General features: G+C 41.9%; 1 protein-coding gene across 1 annotated transcript in view; it reads left to right on the top strand.

Moving 5' to 3' along the window:
* Nucleotides 1–12,484: 12,484 nt before the first annotated feature.
* LOC103910467 (NLR family CARD domain-containing protein 3) overlaps nucleotides 12,485–27,496 on the top strand; it is a 55,602-nt gene continuing 40,590 nt past the window's right edge. Inside the window, exon 1 of the mRNA XM_088650015.1 lies at nucleotides 12,485–12,525. The gene's annotated coding sequence lies outside the window, so the exon portion shown is untranslated. The remainder of the gene's footprint in view (nucleotides 12,526–27,496) is intronic.

Raw genomic sequence — 27,496 nt, forward strand, 5'->3', positions numbered from 1 at the left:
GATGGCAGATACTGTGTTGACTCATTATGACCCCAGTAAATAACTGAAATTGGCTTGTGATGCCTCACCATATCGTATCGGTGCTGTGTTGTCCCATGTGATGAGTGATGGGGCCGAATGACCTATAGCCTTTGTTTCACGTTTTCTCACCTCTGCGGAGAAGAATTATGCACAGATAGAGAGGCACTGAGCTTGGTCTGGGGGATTAAACGATTTAATCAGTAACTGTATGGAAATGAGTTTACCTTAGTCACTGATCACCGGCCTCTGGTTTCCATTTTTTGCCCACAGAAGGGAGTGCACACTGACAGCTGCAGCCCAAATGCAGAGGTGGGCTTTGTTCTTAGGAGGGCACAGATACCAGATTGAATTTAAGAGAACAGACATGCAAATGCTAATGGACTTTCATGCCTGCCGATGGACATGCCTAGCACAGGGTCAGAAGAAAAAAGTGTACCATTGGATGTGTTCACACTGGCACAGCTGGAAAGCTCCCCTGTTACAGCTGAAATGGTCTAAAGAGGTACCAGGCAGGATCTTACTTTGTCTGAGGTATACGCGGCTACACAAAATGGCTGGTATGCTGAAGCAAAGCACAAGTTCGTGCAATACTATCAGCGCCGTGATGAACTGAATCTGGATGGAGGGTGAATCATGTGGGGTGCCAAAGTAATTATACCTCCGAAGTTGTGAACTAGAGTTTGAGGAGCTTCACGTTGGACACCTCGGAGTTGTAAAAATGAAGTCACTGGCTAGCAGTTTTGTCTTGTGGCCAGGAATAGATCAACAGATTGAGCAGCTCGCCATGCATTGGTCAGAATGTCAGCATGTTCAGAAGATGCACAAAACTGCCCTGTTACATCCGTGGGAGTGGCCTGCTTTGCCATGGCAAAGGATACATGTTGATTTTGTTCAGTATGACCTCCACCACTGCTGCTCAAACTGTAACAGTACTGAGAGAGCTTTTTGCAAGAACTGGTGTTCCTGAACAGCTGGTGAGTGACAACAGGCCGCAGTTTATATCTGCTGAGTTCCAATTGTTTCTCAAGAACAATGGAATTGAGCATGCGACCTCAGCGCCATATCATCCTGCATCTAACAGCTTAGCAGAGATTTTTCCAAAGCTTGAAAAATGCACTGCGTGCTATGACTACTGACAGAATAACACTAAACCAGAAGCTGCAAAACTTCCTGTTTGCCTATCGAAATGCCGCTCATGCTACCACGAATCGTACCCCTGCCATGATGTTCTTTGGAAGACCCTTACATTTTAAACTAGATTTGCTGAAACCAAATCTGAAAAGAACCGTATAGGACAAACAATTGAAACAATCGCAAGCAGGAGGAAAAACTTGTTGGTTGGGGATACTGTGCTTGCAAGGGATTACAGAGGGGATCGTAAGTGGATGCCTGCAAGAGTCAAAGAAAAGACTGGTCCACTTTCATATACTGTGGAAGTTGCTCCTGACACCTTTTGGAGACAACATATTGATCAATTTAGAAGTTCAAATGTTCATCTGGAAAGTGTCCCAGTGTATGTTCCTTCTACACTGTTGGACACTACTACTGATGGAAGTGACACACCACCATTACAGGATGGAACTGTAATTGTCTCTAAAGATCCACAAACACAAATTACTCCACAGTCACCAATTACTGTGTGTGAAGAAAGACGTTACCCTATCAAACCTCCAAACCGAGTTGATTTATAAGACTTGGAAATAAAAGAAAAACATTAGAATATACATATACACACATTCTGGAAAACTTCCACTTTTTAGTGGGGAGGAACTGTATTGAGTGTGAAATGGAACTCACATATGGAGTGTGTGTGTTTTGTGATTTGAGTTACTTTTAGGTTGGCCATCTGCCTGTTCATCAGTCCAGTTTAATAAAAGATAAAGAAAAGAAGAAAATGCCCACATGTGTTAAGCCTCTTTCTAAAGGCAAACACAACAACCCCTATTTGGGAACCGCTGGTTTAGATGATACAATGACCAGGTCTCTTTTCAAATAGGATTCTTTAAGTGTCTCATTATAGAAGCATTATATAAAAATAATGTACAAGAATCTTTGAAACTAAGTGTTGTTAATTTATGAGCTGGGAATAGTGGGCTGTATAAAACTGTGATAAATGTAAATGCATTTATATGACTAGGTGATCTTCTTAAACAGATACAGTCTTTAAACTATTATCTAAAATTATTTGTTATTCTTCTGTTCCCTCTAGTAGAGCTTGACATGTTTACTAAGAATGAACGTGTTTATGAAGTTTTGAGAAAGTATAAATTTAAACACTACAACTGGTCTGCCTTTATAACTCAAGCTGGTCATTTTAAATGTAGCAGTTAAAATTGACACTGTTATATTCACATCATTTTTGTATTTATCCTTTATGTCTGTGATACACACACACACAAACTGGAGAGGTTCTCCTTCACAGACCACCTCGCTAGTGCCACATTGCTGCAGGCAGACAGGTTTGAGCAGTATACAGTAGCATTTCCAGAAGATGCACTTAGCAGGACTTTGAAAGCCTATCCAGTGCTTGATGGAAGTAAGCTAAAGACAGAGCTTAGTCTCATCTACTCCAAGGATGAGTTCAGAGCCTATTGTGGTGATTGGACCTACTCCAGCTGTTTATGGAGAACAATCTTGAGGAAGTCTTTTCAGAGACTAACTCTCCTAAAGATTCTTGTAACTACACCTTTGACTACAGCAGAACCTGAGAGGTGCTTCTCAACCTTAAAAAACAGTGACATTTCTAAATTTAAGACACACACATACACACTTGTTAACTAGGGATGCACAATATATTAGTGCCCATATCGTTATCGGCCGATAAATGCTATTTTTAAGATTATCGTTATCGATCCGATGTCATAATTAGGGCGATATATTTAAGCCGATAAATTACGTAATTGTACAGACCTGCTTGCCGCGCACGCGTGGACGGAACTTGTTCAGACTTGCCCAGTGCACTCTAATGGAGCTCTCCTCACACTGTTTGTTCCTTCAAAGTCCGCCCTTTCTTCAGGTGGCATTGCTGTGCATTAATAACTCAGTAAGTAACCACGTTCCTTATCATTGTAGATATGTTTGATTGAGTGTTATTGTGTATTTTGCTTTAAATCGCCTCAGGAAAAAATATTACATGTGTACATGTGTACACCTTTTCTGCTCTGTCTCTTTATTGTGTTAGATATAGCAGGGGAAATTCACATATTACTCCAGGGCCGAATAATATTAGTTTCGGGGTGACCTCTTTTCGTTGAAGCTAGTGAATGAAAGAGGACACATGTAACTTGTTCCAAAATATTTATTACTTTCTGTGTGGTACAACAAATAAGTCACCAAAGAGGAAACATCACAGAAAATTGTCTCATTGCGTAAAAACAGCTCCTCTTTTCTCTCTCCCTCTGCTTCACACACACCCCAAACTGCAGCCCAGTCCCTTAAAGGATCCGCACATTTTACAACACATGTAACGGTTGTTTGTAATCTGATTATTTGTTATTATCAACGTGTTGCTTGCCAAGTGTTTTGGATGTATAATTGTATTCAGTTTTTGATTATAACGAGCTCGCGTGAGAGCTGTCACCACACAAACACACACACACACACTGTAGCACAGGTGAGAGGTAAATCCAGTCAAAGGGGCTCTTAACTAGCCGCTCATTCTGTCTGTATATTCAGCTCTGTGTTTGTCATAAAGTCAGCTCAATGCAGGCTTTGTATCAAAATCTGACTCTGAAAACTCTGCCTCTACACTTAAGTAACACTTTCAGCGGTTTATCATTAACTTTTAATCGACCATTTTTCCCGCAATTGACAGCAAGAACAAGCGCAGAAGTGTTGTCCGATTGACAAGCAGCACCTACATGTGACATGTCAAAACGCCGAATAGGATGAATCTGGGCCGCATTTTCTAAACGTACTAAAATGTACTATCTGTGTTTAGCTGTTCGCTTGTACGGTGGCTCTAAACTGTCCAAACACCTCTAAAAAAAGGCTTTTTCGGACATGACATATTTGTACATGTGTACATTACTGTAACACATTTTATTCAAGACCATTTGAGCTGGTTTCAGTCCTTAGCTCTTTCATTTTCATCTTATTTAAATATATTTATCTTGCTTGTTAATTAAATACCAGTTTGTTATTTAAACTATTATTTTTATGCAACAATCAAGTTGCATGTTAATTTGCTATGAAGAAAAGGAAATCATTTTTTGCATGCTGATTTATGTGAAATGGTGAATATAGGTCTATAATAACCTTGCAATTTTGAAATTATAGCTTTTTTGCTTTGAGTATAGACTTTTAAGTTCATAAGAGCATTTCAATCTTTAATGAAGTTTGCTGTAAAAATATAACCATTTAAAATATTTATAATTATCGGCCTATACATATCGGCTATCGGCCTCCAAGTCTGAAGAATTATCGGTTATCGGTATCGGCCAAAAAATCCATATCGGTGCATCCCTATTGTTTTTTTTTTGTATATATATTTTTATTAAGTTTTTGCTTTTATATACATATAAACAAATAAGAATAAATAAATAAAATAACATCCTTGCAAAATAATGATGATTCAATGGCAACAACAGTTAAACAAATAACAAAAAAAAAACAAAACAAAAACAAAAAGGTACAGTTCAACTCACAAACAAAAATAGGGCTTTACAGGTGCCTATGTACATACATGGGAGTTCAGTAGGTCTGGAAAATTTAAAGAATATTGAAGTATTAATAGTAAGTGTGAAACAATCAATAAAACCAACCATGACATTCTTAATTAAATCCTCTTGTCAGGATTGAAGCAATGTCAAAATCAATATATGCCAGGAAAGGTTCCCAGATTTTATGAAAAACTCCACTTTTGTTATGTACAATACAGGTCAGATAATCTAACGACACATATTCAAGAATAGTTCGGTGCCACATCCTAACAGAGGGAGCCTTATCTGAGATCCATTTTAAAAGTATACATTTTCTTGGATTAAAAAGAAGGAAATTGAAAAGCCTCATTTTGTACTTATCAAGACTTACAGGAGGGGACATTCCTAACAGAAAAGATGCTGGATCTGGAACCACAGAAACACCCAAAACCTTACTCACTTCTTCTGAAACCCCCAACCAGAACCTCTGTATTTTGTTACAAAACCAGAAACAGTGGGTAAGGTTACCCATTTCTGTCTTGCACTTGGGACAGAGTGGAGAGAAATCAGCTCTAAATTTACTACGCTGGAGAGGAGAAATATGAGCTCTATGAAGAATCTTAAGTTGGATAGCTCTAACTTTATTACATATGCTCAAATTCTTTGCATTTTTCCAAACTATATTCCAATCTTCATCTGTTACTTGAATATTAAGTTCCTTTTCCCAGATTATTTTAAGAAAATGAGTAGATGTATTAGCATACTCCGATAACAGACTATAGAATGAACTTATAGATTTGATCAAGTGCATCTTAAATAGCTGCTTTTCAATTTCTGAAGAAATTGAATTAGTAAGAAGTGTTGTATCTTTTTGAATATAATTTCTTATTTGTAAATAGCGGAAAAAGTCTCGTCCATCCAGAGAATATTTTTGTGAAATCTGACTAAAAGACATGAGAACATTATTATCAAAGAGATCTTCTAGTTTAGAAAGTCCCTTATGATCCCACTGTTAAAAAACGTGAATCACTAAAACCTGGGGGAAAATCTAGATTATTACAAATTGGAGTATAAATTGATGTTAAACATGACTTACCATCTAGTCGTCTAACCGAATGCCAAGCCTTGACAGAATTCAAAGTTATAGGGTTTGTGGAAGCTACTCTAACAGTCTTCATTCTTTTGAGAAAGAGCAAATTGCAAAGGGGAACCTGTGATTGGGAAGACTCTATATCCAGCCACAATGAAGCTGGGTCTTCTGAAATCCAAGTATTTATGTAACGTAAATGGGCACCCAGTTGATATCTTCTAATATCCGGAAGACCAAGACCACCCATATCCTCCGGTAGACGCAATGTATTAAACCTAATACGAGGTCTTTTACCAGCCCATATAAAATAACTAAAACATCTGTCCAGATCTTTAAAAGTTTTCTGCAAAAAAATTACTGGGATCATCTGAATCGGATATAACAATCTTGGAAGAATGTTCATTTTCAAAAGAGCAATTCGCCCCAGCCAGGATAGAGGAAGAGTATTCCATCTCTCTAGATCAAGTTTAATCCGATTAAAAAGAGGGGTAAAATTTGATTTAAACATCTGGTCAAATTTAGGGGTTATTTGTATTCCTAGATACACAAAGCCTAGTGGAGACCACTTAAATGGAAAAGAAACTGAACTTGACGGGATAGTTTTTAGACTACCTAAAGGCATTGCTTCAGATTTACTAAAATTAATCCTATAGCCTGAAAAGGCACTAAACTCTTTAATAACATTAATAAGATTAATTATAGATATTTCTGGTTTTGATAAGAAAACAAGAACATCATCAGCATAGAGATTAATCTTATGCTGGTTATCAGCTATAGTTAAGCCATATATGCCTAAAATCTGACCTAATTGATTCAGCGAGAGGTTCTATTACTAAAGCAAAAAGAAGCGGAGACAATGGGCAGCCTTGTCGAGTTCCTCTACTGATCTCAAAACAAGAGGAACGCAGACCATTAGTTATTACTGCAGCAAGAGGGCCAGTATATAACAATTTGATCCAACTAATGAAATTGTTACCCAGACCGAATTTAGATAGTGTGAGGAACAAATAAGGCCACTCAACTCGATCAAATGCTTTTTCTGCATCCATTGAAATGACAAGACTCTCCATCTTCTGCTGATGTGAAAGTTCAATAATATTTAATAATCTGCGAATACTGTTACCAGAGCTACGTCCTTTAATGAAACCTGTTTGATCTTCTTTTATAAGTTGAGGTAGTAATATATGGAAGCATATGAGTAGCATAATTCAATTCAAAATGTAATATGCAAAATGGCAATGCAATATGTTAAATGGCAATGTATTTCTGTATTTGAATTTGCATTTTCCAAGACATATGAGCAATGTTTGGTGCAGAATGAAAATGTAAATTAAATTGCATTGTTTGCATTTCTCATTTCAAACACTGTTTTAATATGTAAATTGTATCCACATTTTAAAGCTTTATAAGTAGCAAAATTAAATTGAAAATGCTATACACAAACTGAATTTGATGTGAATAAAGTACAAGCAGAAACTGTAGCAAAATGATAATTTAAATGTTATTTGTCCTAAATGCATTTACACTCGCGTCTAGGAAACGCAGGATTACATTTTCAGCATAACAGCATGGGATGTGTGTAGCAAAATTAATTTTGAAATGTAATATGCAAAACGATAATGCAATATGTAAAAGGCAGTGTATTTCTGTATTTCAGTTAGCATTTTCCAAGACATATGTGCAATGTTTGCTGCAGAATGAAAATGAAAATGAAAAAAACATAATGCATTTTCATTTAACACATCGCGATGAATGAAAGCCGATTTGAAATTGAAAATGCATTCTGGCCTGGCCACGCCCACAGACGGCCACCGTTGCTGCCAGGCGGGTTTTAGGTTATGTCGTCACAGCTGCCGCGAGGACTATTTGGGACATTTGGCAGCATAAACATGGCGAAGTCTGTTCCTCAGCGGCTTCGTGAAGCTGCACGAGCCCTCGAGCTTGAACTGGGAAATACTTTAGAAAACCAATCACCTCCTAGCTCAGTAAACTTGGCTTAAGGTTTGATATTCGCGCACGCAGTTTTAGGGATCATCTGCAAATTACATCAACAGAACCAAAACGCACAGTAACGCAAAGCAGAAAAAAATTGAGGAGATTCCAATAAATGGTTAGAGGCCAGACTGATTTAATACAGGTAGCAAAGCTACTATACCTCTAACTATATGGTACATACAATGCAGAAATAGTCAATAGCTCTTGTCACAAGCATACAGTACACATCAGCTAAAGCCCCTTTAGGTTCTGTCGATGTAATTTGCAGATGATCCCTAAAACTGCGTGCGCGAATATCAAACCTTAAGCCAAGTTTACTGAGCTAGAAGGTGATTGGTTTTCTAAAGTATTTCCCAGTTCAAGCTCGAGGGCTCGTGCAGCTTCACGAAGCCGCTGAGGAACAGACTTCGCCATGTTTATGCTGCCAAATGTCCCAAATAGTCCTCGCGGCAGCTGTGACGACATAACCTAAAACCCGCCTGGCAGCAACGGTGGCCGTCTGTGGGCGTGGCCAGGCCAGAATGCATTTTCAATTTCAAATCGGCTTTCATTCATCGCGATGTGTTAAATGAAAATGCATTATGTTTTTTTCATTTTCATTTTCATTCTGCAGCAAACATTGCACATATGTCTTGGAAAATGCTAACTGAAATACAGAAATACACTGCCTTTTACATATTGCATTATCGTTTTGCATATTACATTTCAAAATTAATTTTGCTACACACATCCCATGCTGTTATGCTGAAAATGTAATCCTGCGTTTCCTAGACGCGAGTGTAAATGCATTTAGGACAAATAACATTTAAATTATCATTTTGCTACAGTTTCTGCTTGTACTTTATTCACATCAAATTCAGTTTGTGTATAGCATTTTCAATTTAATTTTGCTACTTATAAAGCTTTAAAATGTGGATACAATTTACATATTAAAACAGTGTTTGAAATGAGAAATGCAAACAATGTAATTTAATTTACATTTTCATTCTGCACCAAACATTGCTCATATGTCTTGGAAAATGCAAATTCAAATACAGAAATACATTGCCATTTAACATATTGCATTGCCATTTTGCATATTACATTTTGAATTGAATTATGCTACTCATATGCTTCCATAGTAATACTTCAAGCCTTGTAGCAAGGATTTTAGCAAGAATTTTTAAGTCACAATTTAATAAAGATATTGGCCTATAAGAGGCACAGTCCTCTGGTTGTTTCCCTTTTTTAAGTAACAAGGATATATTAGCTTCCCTTAAAGAAGGGGGGAGAATACCATTCTCCAAGGAATGATTGAACATTTCTAAAAGAGGATCCACTAAAATGTTTTGAAACTCTGTGTAAAATTCCTTACTCAATCCATCTGGACCAGGAGCTTTCCCAGTTTGTAGGTTCCTGATTGCTGTTAATACCTCCTCCCTTGTAATAGGACCATCAAGAGTGATTTTCTGATGTTCAGCTATAGAGGGTAATTTAATTTTAGAAAAAAATACATCCATAAGTTCTAATGAATTACATGGGGATTCTGATTTATACAGGGTTTTAAAAAAGTTAGCAAATGTATTATTGATGAGTGTAACATCAGAGGATGGATGCCCCCGATCATCCTTGATAGAAGACACCAACTGAGAATCTGCTTTTTTCTTAGTAAGATAAGCCAGGTATTTCCCTGGCTTATCACCATGTTCATAGAACCTTTGCTTAGCAAATCTAACTTTCCTCTCAGCAGACCTTATATGCAATGACTCTAACGCAGAGCGTAAGGCAGTAATTTCTTTTAATTTATTTGATCTAGGATTCTGGACATAATCCCCCTCTGCCCGCCTAAGTTTTGCATCTAGAATGTCCTTTTGTTCTGTTTGTCTCCGCCTCTTACTAGCTGTAAAAGAAATTATAAGACCCCTTGAAAATGCCTTAATCGTTTCCCATAGCAAAGATTTATCTTCTGTAGAAGAAGAATTTATAGTAAAAAATGACTGGAATTCGGACATAAAATAAGAACAAAATTCACTATCTTTGAGAATTAAAGGGTTAAATCTCCAATACCTAGTTTGATTTATAGAGCTCCGTAACCTTAATTGTAGGAAAAGGGCAGCATGATCTGATATTATAATATTACCGATGCTGCTTTTATCTATAAATTGTAGTATCCCTTTAGGCACAAGAAAATAATCTATTCTCGTGTGGCTACTATGTTGTTTCGAGTAGAAAGTAAATTCTTTATCAGCAGGATGCTGTGCTCGCCACACATCCACATAGTCTAAATCTTCACATAAGGAATTAATGAATTTGGCCTGAAATGAGGGAGCTAAGCCTGAAGGAAACTTGTCCATAAGTGGGTTTAACTGACAATTAAAGTCTCCTCCCACCACAGAGTGAGCGGTGTTGCATTCCAGAAATTTACCAAATGCACTTGTTAAAAAATCACATTGATGGCCAGGGGGAAAATATACATTCATAATAGCAATTTCTTCCCCCTGCAACATACCCTTCACAATCAAATAACGCCCATTTTTATCTTTAATACAATTTACCAATCTAAATGGTAAAGACTTTTTGAATAGGATGGCCACTCCTCGGCTCCTTGATGTAAATGAAGAAAAAAAAACTTGACTAAAACCTAACTGTTGCAACTTAAGATGTTCTTTATCATCAAGGTGAGTTTCTTGAAGGAGGGCTATATCAACGTTCTCCTTCCTAAGAAATGTGAGCACTGATTTCCTCTTCACAGGTGTATGTATCCCATTAACGTTCCATGAGCAAATCCTAAGCATACTAACTGACATGTATAAAATAAAAGAAATAAAGGCAAAATCCGACCAAAGAGATTTCCCATAAGAAAGAATATAGACCCTTATTTATATTGGAGGTGAGCTGAATAGCACAAAAACAGGAAGAAAAAAAAGAACAAATAACTATAATACAAAGAACAGTGCAAATTGGATTCAAACTCAAATCGGTCATTACCCTGAAATGGTTAGAATAAACGCAGTTCAGTGTAGGGGAGATCCTGAACGACAAAAGAAAGTCACTTCACCTGTAACGCCAGCAGACATGTGCACCTTTAACACGTAGGCATGTCCAAATGACAGAGGGCTTAATATACAACAGACCCAGTCAAAGACGCGAAACAAAATAGAGACTACCAGCATAAGCACACATGGCATTTATTGTCTCCATGGCAATAGAAAGGAGTTAAACGCATAGAAACAAGATCCTCGTCAAACATATGGGGATATTTATTCCAGTGATGATAAAAACGTGTCCACTTCAGCTGGATCCTGGAATACTTTAGTAATTCCCTGATGTGTAACTTTGAGAGACGCAGGATAAAGTTGAGCATAGGTCGCGCCGGCCGCCCTCAAACGCTTTTTGACCTCGTCAAACTGCCTCCGTTTACGCAAAACCGCGGCAGAAAAATCTTGGAAAATCTTCACTTTAGCATCTCCAAACTTCAAAGCCTGGTCGCCGCTCCCTAACCCCCTCGCTGCTGTGATGACCCGTTCCATATCCGCGTAGTTATGAAATCTCACTATAACAGCCCTTGGATACGGAGATGTTGCCTTGACAGCTCTGCTTGGAACGCGATGGGCTCTTTCGATCTTCAATCGGTCGGATTTCGTTTGAATGCCCAGAGAGCTCGGTAGCCAGGATTCAAAAAACCTGAGAGGGCGATCACCTTCTACATTCTCGGGAAGCCCAACGATACGTATGTTCTTCCTTCTTCCTCTATTTTCCAAATCGTCTAAGTGTTCGGTTAATTCCAGAATTCGCCTCTCTATCGCTTGTAATTTACCCTCTGTTGGGGCAGCAGCATCTTCCATGGCGGAGATTCTGTTCTCAGTTTCGGCGATTCGTTTTTCATGGTCATCAAGTTTTTCGTTCTGTTGTTGCAATAGTTGAGAGAGTGGACTCAGCTTTTCATCGATTATTTTGGAGATGTTTTCCGTGATTTCCGTAATAACCTGCCGCGTGCCAGGTTCAGGGACGCTGGTGTTAGCATCCGAGGTGATAGTAACGTTAGCATTATCATCCTGACGGTTACTTTCGGTCTCTGATTTGCTGGATTTTTTAGTGTTCCGTTGAGGCATGGCGATCGGTTGCTTCAAAAAGTATGCGTCCAAACTCATAGCAAAGTGTGCTGCAAGTCCCACAGAGGATAATGAACTCCTCCGTCAATAATAATGATAATTAAATTTCAAAGCATGCACCGTCTGATAAACGTGACCGTTCTCTAAGCCGCCATCTTAGATCTCCCCTGCATCCCTATTGTTAACTGAATAAAGATGTTTATTAAGTCTCAAAGAGATGTGAAAACACTTTCATTCTAACCATTTTATCGTCTGAGAAAGACTTTGCTTTGTAGGTAACCAGTATAGTGGAAAACAGCTCTGCTTAATGCTGTGGTTTATCTGAATGCCTATACTTGATGAGGCCAAACACAGCTCATATGATAACATAATCTATTGTCTGTGAGCTGTTGAACTTTATACCTCTCATTATACCCTTCCTTTCATGACACATATCCTTCTTGCAATAATTCATTAACCAAATAACATACAGCAGATGCACAGATATATTCAGCTCCAGTGGTTTGTGTGTTGTCTTAAGGACAGGCCCACAGTCAGAAGAATCTCATGAATATTCATGTCAGCACCACTCAGTGAACCAATAATATTTTAGATATACCTGAAGATCACACAGGAGTATTTTAGTGAAGTAAACAAGTCAAAGAGCTGAGATTGTGTTCCTGCTGCACGAGCGTCTGTACTTCTGCAGGTAAGTTTATTACTTCTACCATTACACTTATTTGTGAAGATGATGAAGGGATTTTAGATGTGTGAGTGGGATTTAAATGTCTGTCTGATCCATGATTAAGTTAAATAATATATAGTTAAACTCCAACACATCAATGTAACATATTGTAACCTGCATTCTGGAAATAAACATTCCATTTAACATTCCAGAAAACAATCTGGGTGAATCGCCAGGACAATAAAATCACTTGGCGACGAAAAGTCTGGCTTAGTAATCCGTGGTGACATGTTAACAAGTCTGGGAGACTTTACAGAACCACTCTCTGCCTACTTCAAAAGAACATGACAGATAAGATAAGAAAGAAAAAAAAAACTCTCTTTAGCCAACGTTCTGCTCACAGACAAGACATTCCTCAAAATTAAACAAAGACATTTAGAACCCAAATCTCTTGTTTAATTTCATTTAACTTTTGTAATGTGTACAATCCCTGATATAGACTATACACATTCGTACTTTCAGGCCTTTTTAAAAGCATCAATGATGTAAGGATATGGGAACTATGTTAATGTACCTTTAAGGTGATGTACTTGTAGAGTGTTTGGTGTCAATAGAATGCCCTCGACATTTTACAACGCATGATGCATAGATCGAGACCATAACTCGCATTGCTTTATTCTTTAAAGCCCTGTATTAAATGCCTGTCCGCATGCTTTAGGCGGACGCTCAAATTTGCATACGCGCAGCCCAGAGACAAAGGAAGGTTCGCGCGCAAACTTTCCCCTGAAATCATTGGTCAGAATGTTGAACGGGTCGTCACGTGACCCGCAGGTATAACTCATTCTGCCCTCCCAAACATCTGTGCAGAAAGAGAACGTCCCAAAAAAAGGAACATCATTGACGGTGGTCCCTTTAAGGGCCACACGGCTCTTCACAGCCGCATGGACTTTCCCGCCACGCTTTCTTTATTTTCCGGCAAAAGTAACTCAGTTTAAAGTTTGCGATCGTGTTCGTCCGAACTGCATTACAAACTTCACGCATCAAAGGACATCAAGAGTAGTTTTCATCACGACGGAAGAGAGACGCATAAGAGAGACCTCCAGACATGAAAACCCAGGTGATTTTAGTTATGCGATTAAGCTGTGCCCCTTTTTATCAAAAAGGTGTTTTTTATTACCTTGGTGGTCCTTAATGGTGCGGGGGGAACTGAAAGTTTTGTCACTCCTTTATCTGAAATCTCTATCTCCTCGCTTTACTATTCCTCTTTGCTGTTACACGTTCTTTAGACCCGATATCTCTGCGTGGTTTACCTTTGTTCTGTGTTAAATGTATGTTTGTGCGTTTGTTTGTTCGTTACGTCTGACTAGTCAATAAATTCCATTATAATCAAATGAATTGTATTGTTTGCCTCACGAGAAAATGTCACTGAAATACAGATTCCCCTGCCTAGCTATTATAAGTTGTTTAAAACTTTTGAATGATTAATCTACTTCACAAGAAGTAGCAATTAAATTCCCTTTTTCTAAATGAATAAATTACAGTGTCCGCTCGGAAGAGCGGCGGCTCTGCTTGTGTTTGTTTGGTCAAATTAACAATAAATTGATCCGGAATTTTAATGATTAATAATAATTCGTTATTGTTGATAATTAATATTCATAATCTGGGAATCCGCTCGGTCGCGCGAGCATGATCATTTACAATCATATGTTTGTTTGACCAAACTGACTGAAGCTTAAGCCGGAATATTAATAATTAAGAATAAACCGTTATTGTTGATTATTAATATTCATAAAATGAGCTAATTTCATGCTACATATATTGGTGGAGAGAATGCGGGCAGTTTTCCAAACATTTTCTGTGAAACAAACTTTTCAATTCATGGTGATTTATTAAGCGCGCTATAGAAGAAAAAAAAGGACCGCGAGAAGCATTTCCTTTTCTTAGAAACTGGGAGGACGAAAATCCTGCTCCAGCCATTCTGTTCACTAAACACAGCAGAGAGCTGCCCGTGTAGAGTGTAACAATTTAAACTGCAGTTCATATATATTTTGAATCGATTTTGCTGAGACGCACGTTCTGCAAATCATTTAAATATATTAGTGTGCCTGTCGGAGGAAAAGACACCTCTCTCAGCACTTGTAAGACAGTTTGGAAACCCCAAACCTGTCCGTTTAAAAGGCCTTTATAGCTAGAAAACCTCTAGACTATTTTCTCCCGTGGTTTCAAACTGTTAGATTAGCTGCCTAACGTTTAACCTCTTTGCTTCGCCGCCGTGCGAAATTAATTTCAGAACTGCTGGAGCTGCAAGCTTGCCTGTTAACCGCTTTCTGACGAAAGGAATTCTCAGAACCATAAGCGTGTTTTTAAATGGTACCAAAATCTGATATGGATGTGAATTCCCATATTTCAGTTATGTTCGTCCGGACCAAATCTGTGTACAAACGTGCACCGCCTCGAGAGACGTCTCGCATTTTATGTTTGTTTGTCTAATTGTAATGGTCGAATATTATTATCAATGTTACGGCAACATGATATATAATGACCGCTTGTGCGAATCTTAGTGGTTCGCGCTTTGCCTTCGTGAAGTCAGCCGCATACCAAGTTATGAATGAGAACTCCTCCCATTCATAAATCGGCTCTTCGAGCGCTCATTGACTCCTCGTCCACGTAACTCGTGCGCGCGCACGCATGCGTGAATGACGTAGTCACCACCCCAAAGCATAAGATCCGCCTTTCAGGAGGCAGAGTTGGTGACGCGGTTTACTTCACAGGGCAAAACCACTCGCTAGCTTCTAACGACTAGCCTTAAAGTAAACTAACCCTTCGCGTCTTAATATTACCAAACTGTTAGCACAAGGCTAACCGGATGCGAAGCGTAACTCGTAACAACTTGCTAGCGGCTAACGCCAGCTAATGCTTAAGCAAACCAACCCTTCACATTTTGTAACATTAACAAACTTTAGCACAAGGCTAACCGAATGTGAAGTGCAACTCGGAAACATCTCCCCGTCTCCTCCTGCTCTTCTCACATCAGTTCCGCCCACCATTGTGTCTCAAGTGGTCTGAAATGGTCAAACAGTTTAAAGTTAATTTGTTTTAATTTCGATTAAGCATTTTATTTTCCCTGTTATCATTTTATCCAAACAATAGTTTAGTTACCTAAGTATAGATTATTGGTCTGTTTTTATTTCTTTTGGTATTATGAATTATTTTGTTACTTTCAATTTTTTTTAATTAATTTTCTGCCTTCTGTCTTTTTTTTTTATTTTAATACCGTTGTCCAGTTTATTTTGTTATTACTTGATTTTTAATCAAGTTCCAAATAATCTATTCTAAACTTAGGTCATGTTTAATTTTAATTTTGTTGGTTTTGCTATTTGGGGAATAGCCTTTAATCTCTCTATAATTATCATTAATAGGCATAATTTTTCCTCCCTTTTGATTTTTTTTTTTTACTCCATCTTTTCCTCATGCCTTATTCATTCCCTCACCTCTTAGGTTATAGGGAAAGTATAACTATATTAGGGCAAGTATTAGTCTGAAGCTAAATTCAGAGCTATCAATCTATAGATCCCACATCTGATCAAAACATGTTGGGCTAACCCATTAATGTTTGTAGATGCCCCTGAATACTAAGGCACTCTTTCTACTTTTTCTAAGCCGTCCTGTACTGCTTTTACCTATAGGGGATTATTATGATTATTCTTTTAGATTCTTTTATGCCGATTTAATTTTCCTTTAGCCTCCCTCCATCACAGGGTGATAACCTTCTCTATCCATCAGATACTACAGCATACTAAGATTCCTACTCCAACTGGCTCGCCCAGAATAGTAGATCCATAGTACTGCCCGTATCCGGACCCGAGTCCTCTGTGCTTGTGTGGTTAAGCGTACAGGTTATTCAGGTTGCAGATCAAAAGATGGGGTTATCTGTCTGACATAACTGACCCCTGCTGAAGGATGCGTTAGATACCTTGGCGTTTTGTCTCTCCGGCTTGTGTGGATCACAGTGGCATCAGCAATCGTACTCCAAGAAGCACCGTCCGTGTCAACTGGCATACGATCAATCTTGGTTAATTACCCTGTCATGATTCTACACACGTGCCCGCCTGAGTGAGATTGGCCACCTCATTCTACAGGCCTAGTGCGGCACCGGAATCATCAGGCAAAACCCAATTTTGAATCATGCCAGGCGGTCAGTGACTTTCTTGAGTGCTACGTATTGTGCTAAAAGCCTACGCTGTGTGAGTTCACAACCGAGTTACATTATAGGCAAGTGATCTGATAGCGACTGCAGTAGGAGTTGGGGAAAGTCTAACCAGATAGCACGCTCTTGCGACCTTCTTGCGACGATCTGATTGCCTTTCACTCACCACCAAGTGTAAATAGCATGTAAAACCTAGTCTAAACCTAGCCCACTACAGGACTATAAAACGAACATTTTAGACATGCCCATAGGTTTTGCTATTCTCTCTCTCTCTCTATCTCTCTCTCCCTCGTTTCTCTTCCTTGTCTGTCTTTCAGTTTTATTTCTATTCATATTTACTGATATCCATATTAGTATTTTCTTTCATTTTTCTTTCCCTGTACACTCGTTCATCCGAGCGAGGTGCCTTTTTGTCTAACTTATCGTTAGTATTATTCATTTTTGTTTTTTGGGGTTACTGTTATTTTTATTTACTTAATTATTTTTATTTACTTTGACCTGCTCAGAGACCACGCTATTGAGAACCACCAGGGTGATTTAAATAATTGATTGATAATTTGCACAGCCTGGCGCATGACTAAAAGCCTTGAGGCCAGTACGTAGATATCAACTGTTATTTAGTCACCCAAATTCGGCATCCGAATTGTCCGGCCCCTAGTGGATCCTTAGAAGGACCAACGTCTAGCCGGCACATACCCCCTAGCTGACAACCCTGTCAGACTAATAATATAGCACAATGCTAACATCCACTCGATTTGGCCATGTGGGTCTCTCTCTCTCTCCCTTGTGATCTCTGTCTCACCCAACAGACCAGCATGTCAAGTGCGCCCAGCCCGCTGCTCACTGGGACCAACTGGAGGCCTGGTTAAGTGCTTAACCCACAACCTCCTGCCCAACAACGCCATGGAGCTGCAGCGGCCAAGCAGAGAACAGCTGGACGTCTGCATTAATCCGCTGAGGGCGAACGACCTAGCCCGGAGCCATGACAGCCAAGCCCAGACTCAACTCTCCAGGGCCCTGACACACCTCACCCTTGCACCGGCCAGACCCATAGGAAAGGGTCTCAACCAGCTGGAGCATCGAGCCCAGGACGCCTGCAAGACGACGAGGGAAAAGGACGCCGAACTTCTGGAGCAAATGGACGGACTACACGCGCCCCGATGGAGCTACAAGCGGACAACGCACACAAGGAGCGACGAGAGGAGAAAGCCAAAGATGAACTGAGTGTAAAGCTACAAGCTGAAACACTATTGTAAAGAGCAGAACTAAAGACAATGAAGCTCGGGTCAAAGCCTCTAAAGTCAACGGCTGAGGGCCCGAGCAAAATTCCAACACGGAACCCAACGAAGAGACTTTTGTGCATGAACTTGACAGAGTTCACCCAGAACTGTCACATTCCTACAACCCATGTGACTACCTGAAAAGGGAAGTGCCACAGTCAGCCCCAAAAGCCAAGACTGGATAGACCAGCAGAGGGGGGTTCATCCAACTCATGCTGCCCCGCCAGCCAGCATTCCAGCAACGCCCGTCAGCAACACAGGGCCAGGACTCCCTCCAATGGGGTCCCCCACGACAGACACCATCTGTCAGCCAAAGACTTTGAACCAGCTGGCCAGGGAAATGCCAACTTTCACCCCAAACCTTGCTGAAGGCGACGACACGCACTCCCAATTCTAAGACATTGACTTTTACACTTTTACACAGAGGCCAAGTGCCACTCTGTGACAAACTGTATCTGCTAAGAATTACTTCGAGCCGTGAGGCAAGAAGTTTCCTGAATCAACAGTGCCGTGCCATCAAAGCAGATTACGAGCCGATGCAAGAGCTCTTACTAGAGTGTTTTACCTGACCCCGTGTCAGAGTAAGGACTGATTATCGCCATGGGTCTCAGAACAGCCACGAGACCTCACAAGCATACTGCAGTCGACTACACCAACCCTACTTCAAGACAGGAAATGAGCCACGGACGGAGGAGGATTTCAACTTCCAGATCCTCTCTCTCCCAAAAAACCTGCTTTCTGTGGTGAGTCCGCACTCGGGCAATGCCCTGCCCCCACGCCCTGACCACCCAACAGCGGCAGAGTTTAGCTCACAAAATCTGTTCAAAACAAAGACTGCTTTGAAAGACTATCAAACACCTACGAGCTACCCTGTCTCAGAATCTCATCTGGAGCTGACTTTAAAAGGCACGTTACTGTTTCCCAGCCGCAAGACTTCCAAACAGTGAGTTAAAGCCTTTCTCCGCTAGCAGAGGACAGCACCACCAGGAAGGCGCATGTCCCAACACCAGACAGGATGCTCAGAGACACACTGGGACAAACCACTCACCACAAGCAGCCCAAAAGGAGCCTAACAGCAACCAAGGAATGAACAACCTGCAGCAGCTAGGAGCTCAAGCAACCAGCATCCAGCTAGTTACACGCCAGAGAAAGCCAAAGGTGAAAACCTGACACCAAACAACGGCACAGTGGCGTCATGAGCAGCAGAACTGCTAAAAAGCTTGAAGGGGCCCTACAGGAAGTCAAGCCAGACTCCTTATGACTAGAGGGGGGTCCAAAACCATTTAACCCCCCTGAACACCTGCTTTCTGCTCCATCCCCGCAGAGTACTGCGAGTCCAACACAAGCTAAAGACTGTGTATCTAACTGCAGCATCACGCTTCCCCCAAGAAGCAGCCAGTGCCACCATGCTTGCAACCTCAGGTACCAGGAAACACTGGTCTGGTTGTCTGTTTACCTCCCGAGCCACAGCCCACCAACCAGCCACACCTGAGTACAAACAACTGCTCAGGCCCCTGCACTTCAACTCTTGGGGAACCTGAACAAAATGGCGTGGCAACAACGCGCTACTTGGCTGTAACCGTGGAGATGAAAGAAAGATGAAAAACGTGCGTCAGCACGGGAGCAGACCTCACATTAATGTCATCTTTCCTGTTTGAGTAACTCAAAGCAAGAGCTCAGAGACTAAAACGAACACTTAATTGCCAACCAGGCAGGCTGATGGTGCAAATCATACAGCCAAACTGAGGTTCAACTCACATACATCGCTCCCATTCAAGTAACGACTGTCCCCATGACTGCAGTGCACCCCGTGTACCCGTCGCCAATGGGCACATACCTGCTGCTGAATGGTAAAGATCCGCTGGATATGTTTGAACCTCTTTCGAACTTTGAACCCCTTTAAATCTGGGCCCAAGTGCGAGAACTTGCTCACAGCCGTCAGGTCAACCCCAACAGACTGTCAGGTCACCGAGGTCGCGGAAAACTGCTGGAACCCGCGAGAACCCAAATTCAACAACATAGACGGGGTCAAGGTCGCTACTCTGCAGCCTTCAAACCAGCTAGCAACCCCAACGCTTGCTGCCCCAGGCCTCAAAGGGCTTAATGTTGAATAACCGGACTGTGAATGACACTGTACTTGCATTGTGAGCAGACAACCCAGCAGCCATCAGCCTCGCACTGTGCGACACTCTGCCTGAACACACCCCCAGACCTGTGTTCAACTAACAAGCATACACACTACTGTCCAAATGCTGAACTCTCACACATGACAACTGCCAACAGCATTTGCACATTGAACTTGAATCGGAACGGCGGATGGTTGACCCATCCCGTCCTAACTCTCACCGCCCCGCCGCACGATGTTTACATCAGAGCTAATAGCCTGATACATCTTCAGGCATATATATAGACACCTTTAATGACCGGTGATAGGCACCCACACTTCTCACAGCCAACAACGATGGCTGTCACCCTCAAGAAGCCCCACTCAGACCAGACCATGCCAGAGGCCTGCTCTGTCATCATCAAACAAGACTCTGTGGTGCCAGCCTATACAAACAGGTGCTCTATATGGCTCTCCATACGAAAGGCCGAACTCTAAACCATACATTGGGTTTCTTCCAACCAACGACAGAAGGCATAAAACTGGGCCTCAACCTGGAAGCCGTACCCTAAATTGAACTGTCCTCATGAACAGTATGTGTCTTGTGTAATAGCTGCATGGCAACTGACATAAAAACCCCCAAAGACTACCTACTGGGACGATTGGTCAGCTACGAGTTCCATGACTTTGAACTCTTGGGCCAATTAGTGGCCTCACCCTACATGCAACGACACCAGAGGGGAGCTTAGAAAACACAGACTATACTGTTCCATTCCAGCTCGCCACACTCACGTCTGTCTTACCAGTAAACAAAGAACCGGTAGGCAGAAGTGAGCTCACAGAGGACTAACTCCTTGCCGTGTGCCCAGCCACTCGTCACCCCATCACTAACATGGATGAAGACAGGGCACTTTCCTCAACAGAACAGACATGCTGAGGCCACGCAGGATGAGGCCAACCGACAAACGTCAGCACATCCTGTATAACTACCACGGTGCCCTCACTAAAGACTCTTTAGACTGCAAGTCCCACTGACCTTCACATGGAAATATCCAACTCCATGCTGGAAAAAGGACATCGGGCTACGCAACAAAACCTGCTCGGCACCCATCTGGCCCGTCCTCAAGCCCAGGGTCGAAGGGTGCCTGACCATAGAAAGCTAAATCAGCAAATGCCATTGTCACAAGGGCCAATGACACCACTGGAACAGGAAGTGCCCAGAATTTAAGGACCAACCATCTCCTCAACGCTTAATGTGGTCCCCGCCTTATGGACAATACCTGTACATCCAAATAAGCTAGCTTTCACCTTGAACAACAGACACTAAACGATCATGAGGTGCCCTGTCGGCTAGGCCAACTCACCAGCCGAAAGCAACACCCTCCTGAACAAAGCATATCCCGATGCTTATGTTAGAGGTAACCTCATCTACGTTGATGACATCCTTAATGAAAGTACCACCGTGTCTGGCCACTCAAAGGAGATAGACCATGGCCTACAACAGTTGACTGTGGCTAGCGCAAAGACTACCGCCTAGCAAGGTCTCTGAACTGAGCGGCTCCCTAAGGGGGTGCAACTACTCCAGACACGTCATTAAGAACTGTTCAAAGACTTCTCGACCCGTGACCACCCTGTCAAAAAGGGCTGTCCTTCTGTTTGACGGAAGGTCAACAGCTGGCCACGATTGAAGTGAAACAACGTCTGGGCATATGCAAGTAAGACACTCCTTGCACCAGAAGGCAAATACTAAGACTGTGTAACAACATCGCTCTGCACGGTGGGTGCCATTTCAACAGCTATTCTCCAACTTCTTTGGAGCACAAAAACCATCATAGACACCTGCCACCAACCTGTCATGTTACCGAACAGTCAGCACATCCGGGATGGCATAAAGACTAACGCCAGTACGGCCATGCGGCCGATGGCCCCCTAGGGCCACTGTATTGACACGCGTTACACCTTAAGCCACAAATCCACGCTGGGTAACAGCCTAGCTGTTTACCAAGACTGTACAACTGACAGACCAAGTGCAACGCCGTAGAGGAGGAACCCCAGCCACTTTTGCCAACCTGTCATTCTAGTACTCCAGGGACTGGGATGAGAATGCGTGCCAAGGTATGCCCACAGCCCGTGTCGATGGATGCTCCCACAAACATCGCAGTATGGAGAAATGGCAGTCAACACTGCAACCCTTCAAAGCACAGCAGCCCATGACATCAGAGTGCACTTAGCTGCAGACTCCAACTTGCTAGACTCTGTTTCACGTTCCACCACCCAGGGTGGAAACAAAAGGCTTCAGAACTGCCCACCACAAGCCCGTGAAACGGCAACACTTTTTCTTCTTCCCAAGTAGGCGACCACAACACTGACAACCACATCATGGTCGTCTACAGAAGAAGATAAGAACAGTTCAAACTTTCAGGCACTGACAAGGACCTGAATGACTGGACCGATGCCCTTACCAAGAAGGTGCATCACACGGTGGACCATGGTCACCACCCAACCAAAACCCCGAGATCTGGCAGCTGTAACAGGCAGCCAACAACCCTGCCTAGCCTAGCTGCCACATCCAATCTCACCAGCCCGACAAATGTCGCAAACGACATTGCGACCACGTAGGCATCTGACTCCTCACGTCAGACCAGTTTTATTTTTTACTTTTACTTTGTCTCTTGTTTTGTTAGTTTTCCACCACTCACCCCACCTACCACCCGATCCTTCTGTCTGACCTCTGCTTCAACACAGATGTCACTCAACACCTCCTACATCTTAAACAGGTGCGTGTGAATCATTTTTGGGTTGTCCCTGAAGACCCCACGACACCACAGTTCGTGCTGCCTCAGAGCCAGAGGGGGGTAATGTACTGACCCTGCACACAGCAAAACATGCCCAGGGCGCTGATTCACCGAGCACCACAGCAACAGAGAAACCATCCTCTCATGATCAGACACCCAGATGGATCGGGCGGGACACTTCCATGGGCTCACAAGGAGCAACAATTTTTTTTTTTGTGTTTTCCTCTCCTTTGCTTTCTCTTCCCCTTGAACTCATATGCCAGTACACCAAATGGGTAGAGTGTCTCTCAGCACCGACGACACAGCCCAGACCATGGCATATCTTCTGATGATGTAAACAACTTGGACAGAGGCACCCACCCTGCACTACCAACATCACACAGGAAGGGCAAAGACTCCTGGTTGTATACGCTCAGCTGCATAGCAGCCAACCCTCAAACCTACGTATCACAACCAGAGTAACAAACACTGGGCCACAAGCCAGGAAAGGGGGTAGAGACCCTGCAACCGGTGTCACAGTGGAATGCCCAGCCAAGCACAGTCATCACAGACACCACCTACTCTCTCCCCTGTTCCCTCTCTCTCTCTCTCTCTCTCTCTCTTCCTTTCCTACACAGGATACAGCCACGATCCTGTACCTCAGTCTCACCAGAAGACCACTGCAACCTCACAACTATACTCCTCTATCACTCATCTCTGGAAAACTGCGGAACAACTACCACTCTGTGCCTCCCGACAACAGGAAAGCACACATTAACAAGGGCCTCGCCATTCAATAAGATGCAAGCACCAGTGAACAAGTGCACCGCCGTACTCCCACGAGCCTTTCAGCGGAAAGCTGGGAAAGGAAAGGAACGCCAAGGAGCTGTACCCACGTTGATTGAAATGAAACTCCGTCCAGCCGACTCAGGAACGGACATGGAGGGGCCCTCACTTCCTGCCCAACCAACAAGTTAAGTTAGATCCCAACCAACCGGGTTTTCTCCGAACCACGTTGTTTGGGAAGAGGGGGACTGTAACATATTGTAACCTGCATTCTGGAAATAAACATTCCATTTAACATTCCAGAAAACAATCTGGGTGAATCGCCAGGACAATAAAATCACTTGGCGACGAAAAGTCTGGCTTAGTAATCCGTGGTGACATGTTAACAAGTCTGGGAGACTTTACAGAACCACTCTCTGCCTACTTCAAAAGAACATGACAGATAAGATAAGAAAGAAAAAAAAAACTCTCTTTAGCCAACGTTCTGCTCACAGACAAGACATTCCTCAAAATTAAACAAAGACATTTAGAACCCAAATCTCTTGTTTAATTTCATTTAACTTTTGTAATGTGTACAATCCCTGATATAGACTATACACATTCGTACTTTCAGGCCTTTTTAAAAGCATCAATGATGTAAGGATATGGGAACTATGTTAATGTACCTTTAAGGTGATGTACTTGTAGAGTGTTTGGTGTCAATAGAATGCCCTCGACATTTTACAACGCATGATGCATAGATCGAGACCATAACTCGCATTGCTTTATTCTTTGCATACGCGCAGCCCAGAGACAAAGGAAGGTTCGCGCGCAAACTTTCCCCTGAAATCATTGGTCAGAATGTTGAACGGGTCGTCACGTGACCCGCAGGTATAACTCATTCTGCCCTCCCAAACATCTGTGCAGAAAGAGAACGTCCCAAAAAAAGGAACATCATTGACGGTGGTCCCTTTAAGGGCCACACGGCTCTTCACAGCCGCATGGACTTTCCCGCCACGCTTTCTTTATTTTCCGGCAAAAGTAACTCAGTTTAAAGTTTGCGATCGTGTTCGTCCGAACTGCATTACAAACTTCACGCATCAAAGGACATCAAGAGTAGTTTTCATCACGACGGAAGAGAGACGCATAAGAGAGACCTCCAGACATGAAAACCCAGGTGATTTTAGTTATGCGATTAAGCTGTGCCCCTTTTTATCAAAAAGGTGTTTTTTATTACCTTGGTGGTCCTTAATGGTGCGGGGGGAACTGAAAGTTTTGTCACTCCTTTATCTGAAATCTCTATCTCCTCGCTTTACTATTCCTCTTTGCTGTTACACGTTCTTTAGACCCGATATCTCTGCGTGGTTTACCTTTGTTCTGTGTTAAATGTATGTTTGTGCGTTTGTTTGTTCGTTACTTCTGACTAGTCAATAAATTCCATTATAATAAAATGAATTGTATTGTTTGCCTCACGAGAAAATGTCACTGAAATACAGATTCCCCTGCCTAGCTATTATAAGTTGTTTAAAACTTTTGAATGATTAATCTACTTCACAAGAAGTAGCAATTAAATTCCCTTTTTCTAAATGAATAAATTACAGTGTCCGCTCGGAAGAGCGGCGGCTCTGCTTGTGTTCGTTTGGTCAAATTAACAATAAATTGATCCGGAATTTTAATGATTAATAATAATTCGTTATTGTTGATAATTAATATTCATAATCTGGGAATCCGCTCGGTCGCGCGAGCATGATCATTTACAATCATATGTTTGTTTGACCAAACTGACTGAAGCTTAAGCCGGAATATTAATAATTAAGAATAAACCGTTATTGTTGATTATTAATATTCATAAAATGAGCTAATTTCATGCTACATCAATGTTCCTTAAACTCTGAAGTGACCTTTTTCGGTACATTACAAACACATCAAAAACTTGTAGGGACGGTTAAATCTCTCCAGGAACATGAGAATTCATCTTCTCAGCAGACCCTTGGCCTCTAAGAGCTTGATTTAGGATTTTTAGAAAGTTTCAATTCAGCATTTGATTTAACCCTGACTGTGAATGTCTTGTGTGCACGTGTCGTGAATGCGCGGCGCTCATGCAGGCAGGCATGGTGGATATGAGTGAACAGAGATGCGCTGAAGTCCAAATCTATATTTGTTGACAGGCAGTTTAAGCTACTTATCAGAATTATGGGAGATGTCGGCCCGACAATATTTAATTGGATAAACATTTTTTTTTGTTTTATGCCTTACCCAGAATATAAAAATGCATATAAATACATTGATATCATTTACTGTAATCATTGCTATTGGACTGTGAAGAGATTTTCAACCAGCACAACAAAACATGTTTCTGAAGACAATTACCTACTGCATCTTTAGTTTATTCTCTTAAATAAAGAAAAAATTACCAAGTTTTAAGTGTCAAATAGTCTATGGAAAAATTTATGTTTTAAGTCTCTCCGGAACATTTAGACTGATTGTTTGACAGTGTCTACCAAAGCGAGGATGTTATGAAATACATTTTATACCGAGTTATTACTACAGAACTTCTGTGTTTTTATATTATGGATGATGCGCTGGGTCATGCCTCTGTTAGGGGCGAGAGCACTCGATGCACAAAGCCAACAGTCAGTCAGCGAGTAAACAAATATAATGAATGAAAACACATAGGCCTGTGTGTGTATAGACATATAATGTAACATGTCATTTGTAGTCTCGGTTGTCTTCATTTTAATCGTTTTGGGATTGTGCGATGGTGTGCTTTATCTGCCTGCCTGATTCCTGCTGAACTGGGTGGGTTGTGTGACATTTGATTCGGTGAAGAACAACAAAGAGACATTTGATTCTGGGGTCGGGTGACACGCTGTGAGCTACTAGCCGACAATGGAAATGCAACATGATTTCAGCCTCATTGCTCATGCTCCTGGGCTATTGGCATGGCCGGGCCCGATAAAGCCCTGGCTCACACTGGCCCGATAGTGGAAATGCGGCTAGTGACAAACTTTAGCCAGAAGTTAAGTGGTGTTACTTATAGTGTTGTGTCTCTGATACTAAATGTCTAAGATAAGAGAGTAACAGAGAAAAAGAGTAAAGTAAAATGAGTTGAGGTGAGCAAGTAGCAGTTCCCCTTCGGATGGGGAACTTCAATGCTATAAGTGCATTTTAATCCACGAAATAGGGAATTTCGTTTCAGAAAGCCAATTGTCTGAAAGAGTATATAAAAGGGCAATAAATGCCAAATGAGTTGGCAGCGTAAGCTTGTGCACATGTGCCTTATTGCCAATTAGCTCTGCATATAAGCACAGGGAAAGTAAGCAAACGCCATCTTTTTCGCTTCAGAGACTATTACAGCCTTCTGAGAGAGTCAATGAGGGTTCCTCCTGCTGTGATCCAGCGATTTCGAGCGAACGAGAGCATTCTCCCAGTCCATAGTGTGTACACGCAGTGGCAGACGGTTGAGCTGTGTTTCTCCCTTGCCTGGCGATCTTTGAGTCCGGTCCTCCAGAGCGGTGCGTATAAAGCGCAGCACGTCCTTTTCAGGATGGCGCTCCGACCTTGCGTTTCTGGATGCGGTGGTTTCCTGTCCCCGAATGATGGGCAAGAGCACTGCGTTGCATGTCGAGCATGTTAATGCTGTGTTTGCAGGCAGTTTATGTCGTCATTGCGATGCCATGACTTTTGCGCAGTTAAGATCGCGGCTAGCCTTTGCAAAAGGGTAAACTACCCCAGCTGTCCCCTGCACTGCAGCGGGCACTCGGGCAGATCTAAGGGTTCCAGTGGGAGATTATTCGCCTCTGGGCCCGCGGACCTCCCGCTCCTCCAAGTGCTCCATCCAAGCTTCGAGTGGAGGAAGTGATCT

Source organism: Danio rerio, chromosome 4 (assembly GCF_052040795.2).
Source record: "Danio rerio strain M-AB ecotype USA chromosome 4, GRCz13ab, whole genome shotgun sequence".
In the NCBI taxonomy this organism is placed as follows: Eukaryota; Metazoa; Chordata; class Actinopteri; order Cypriniformes; family Danionidae; genus Danio; species Danio rerio.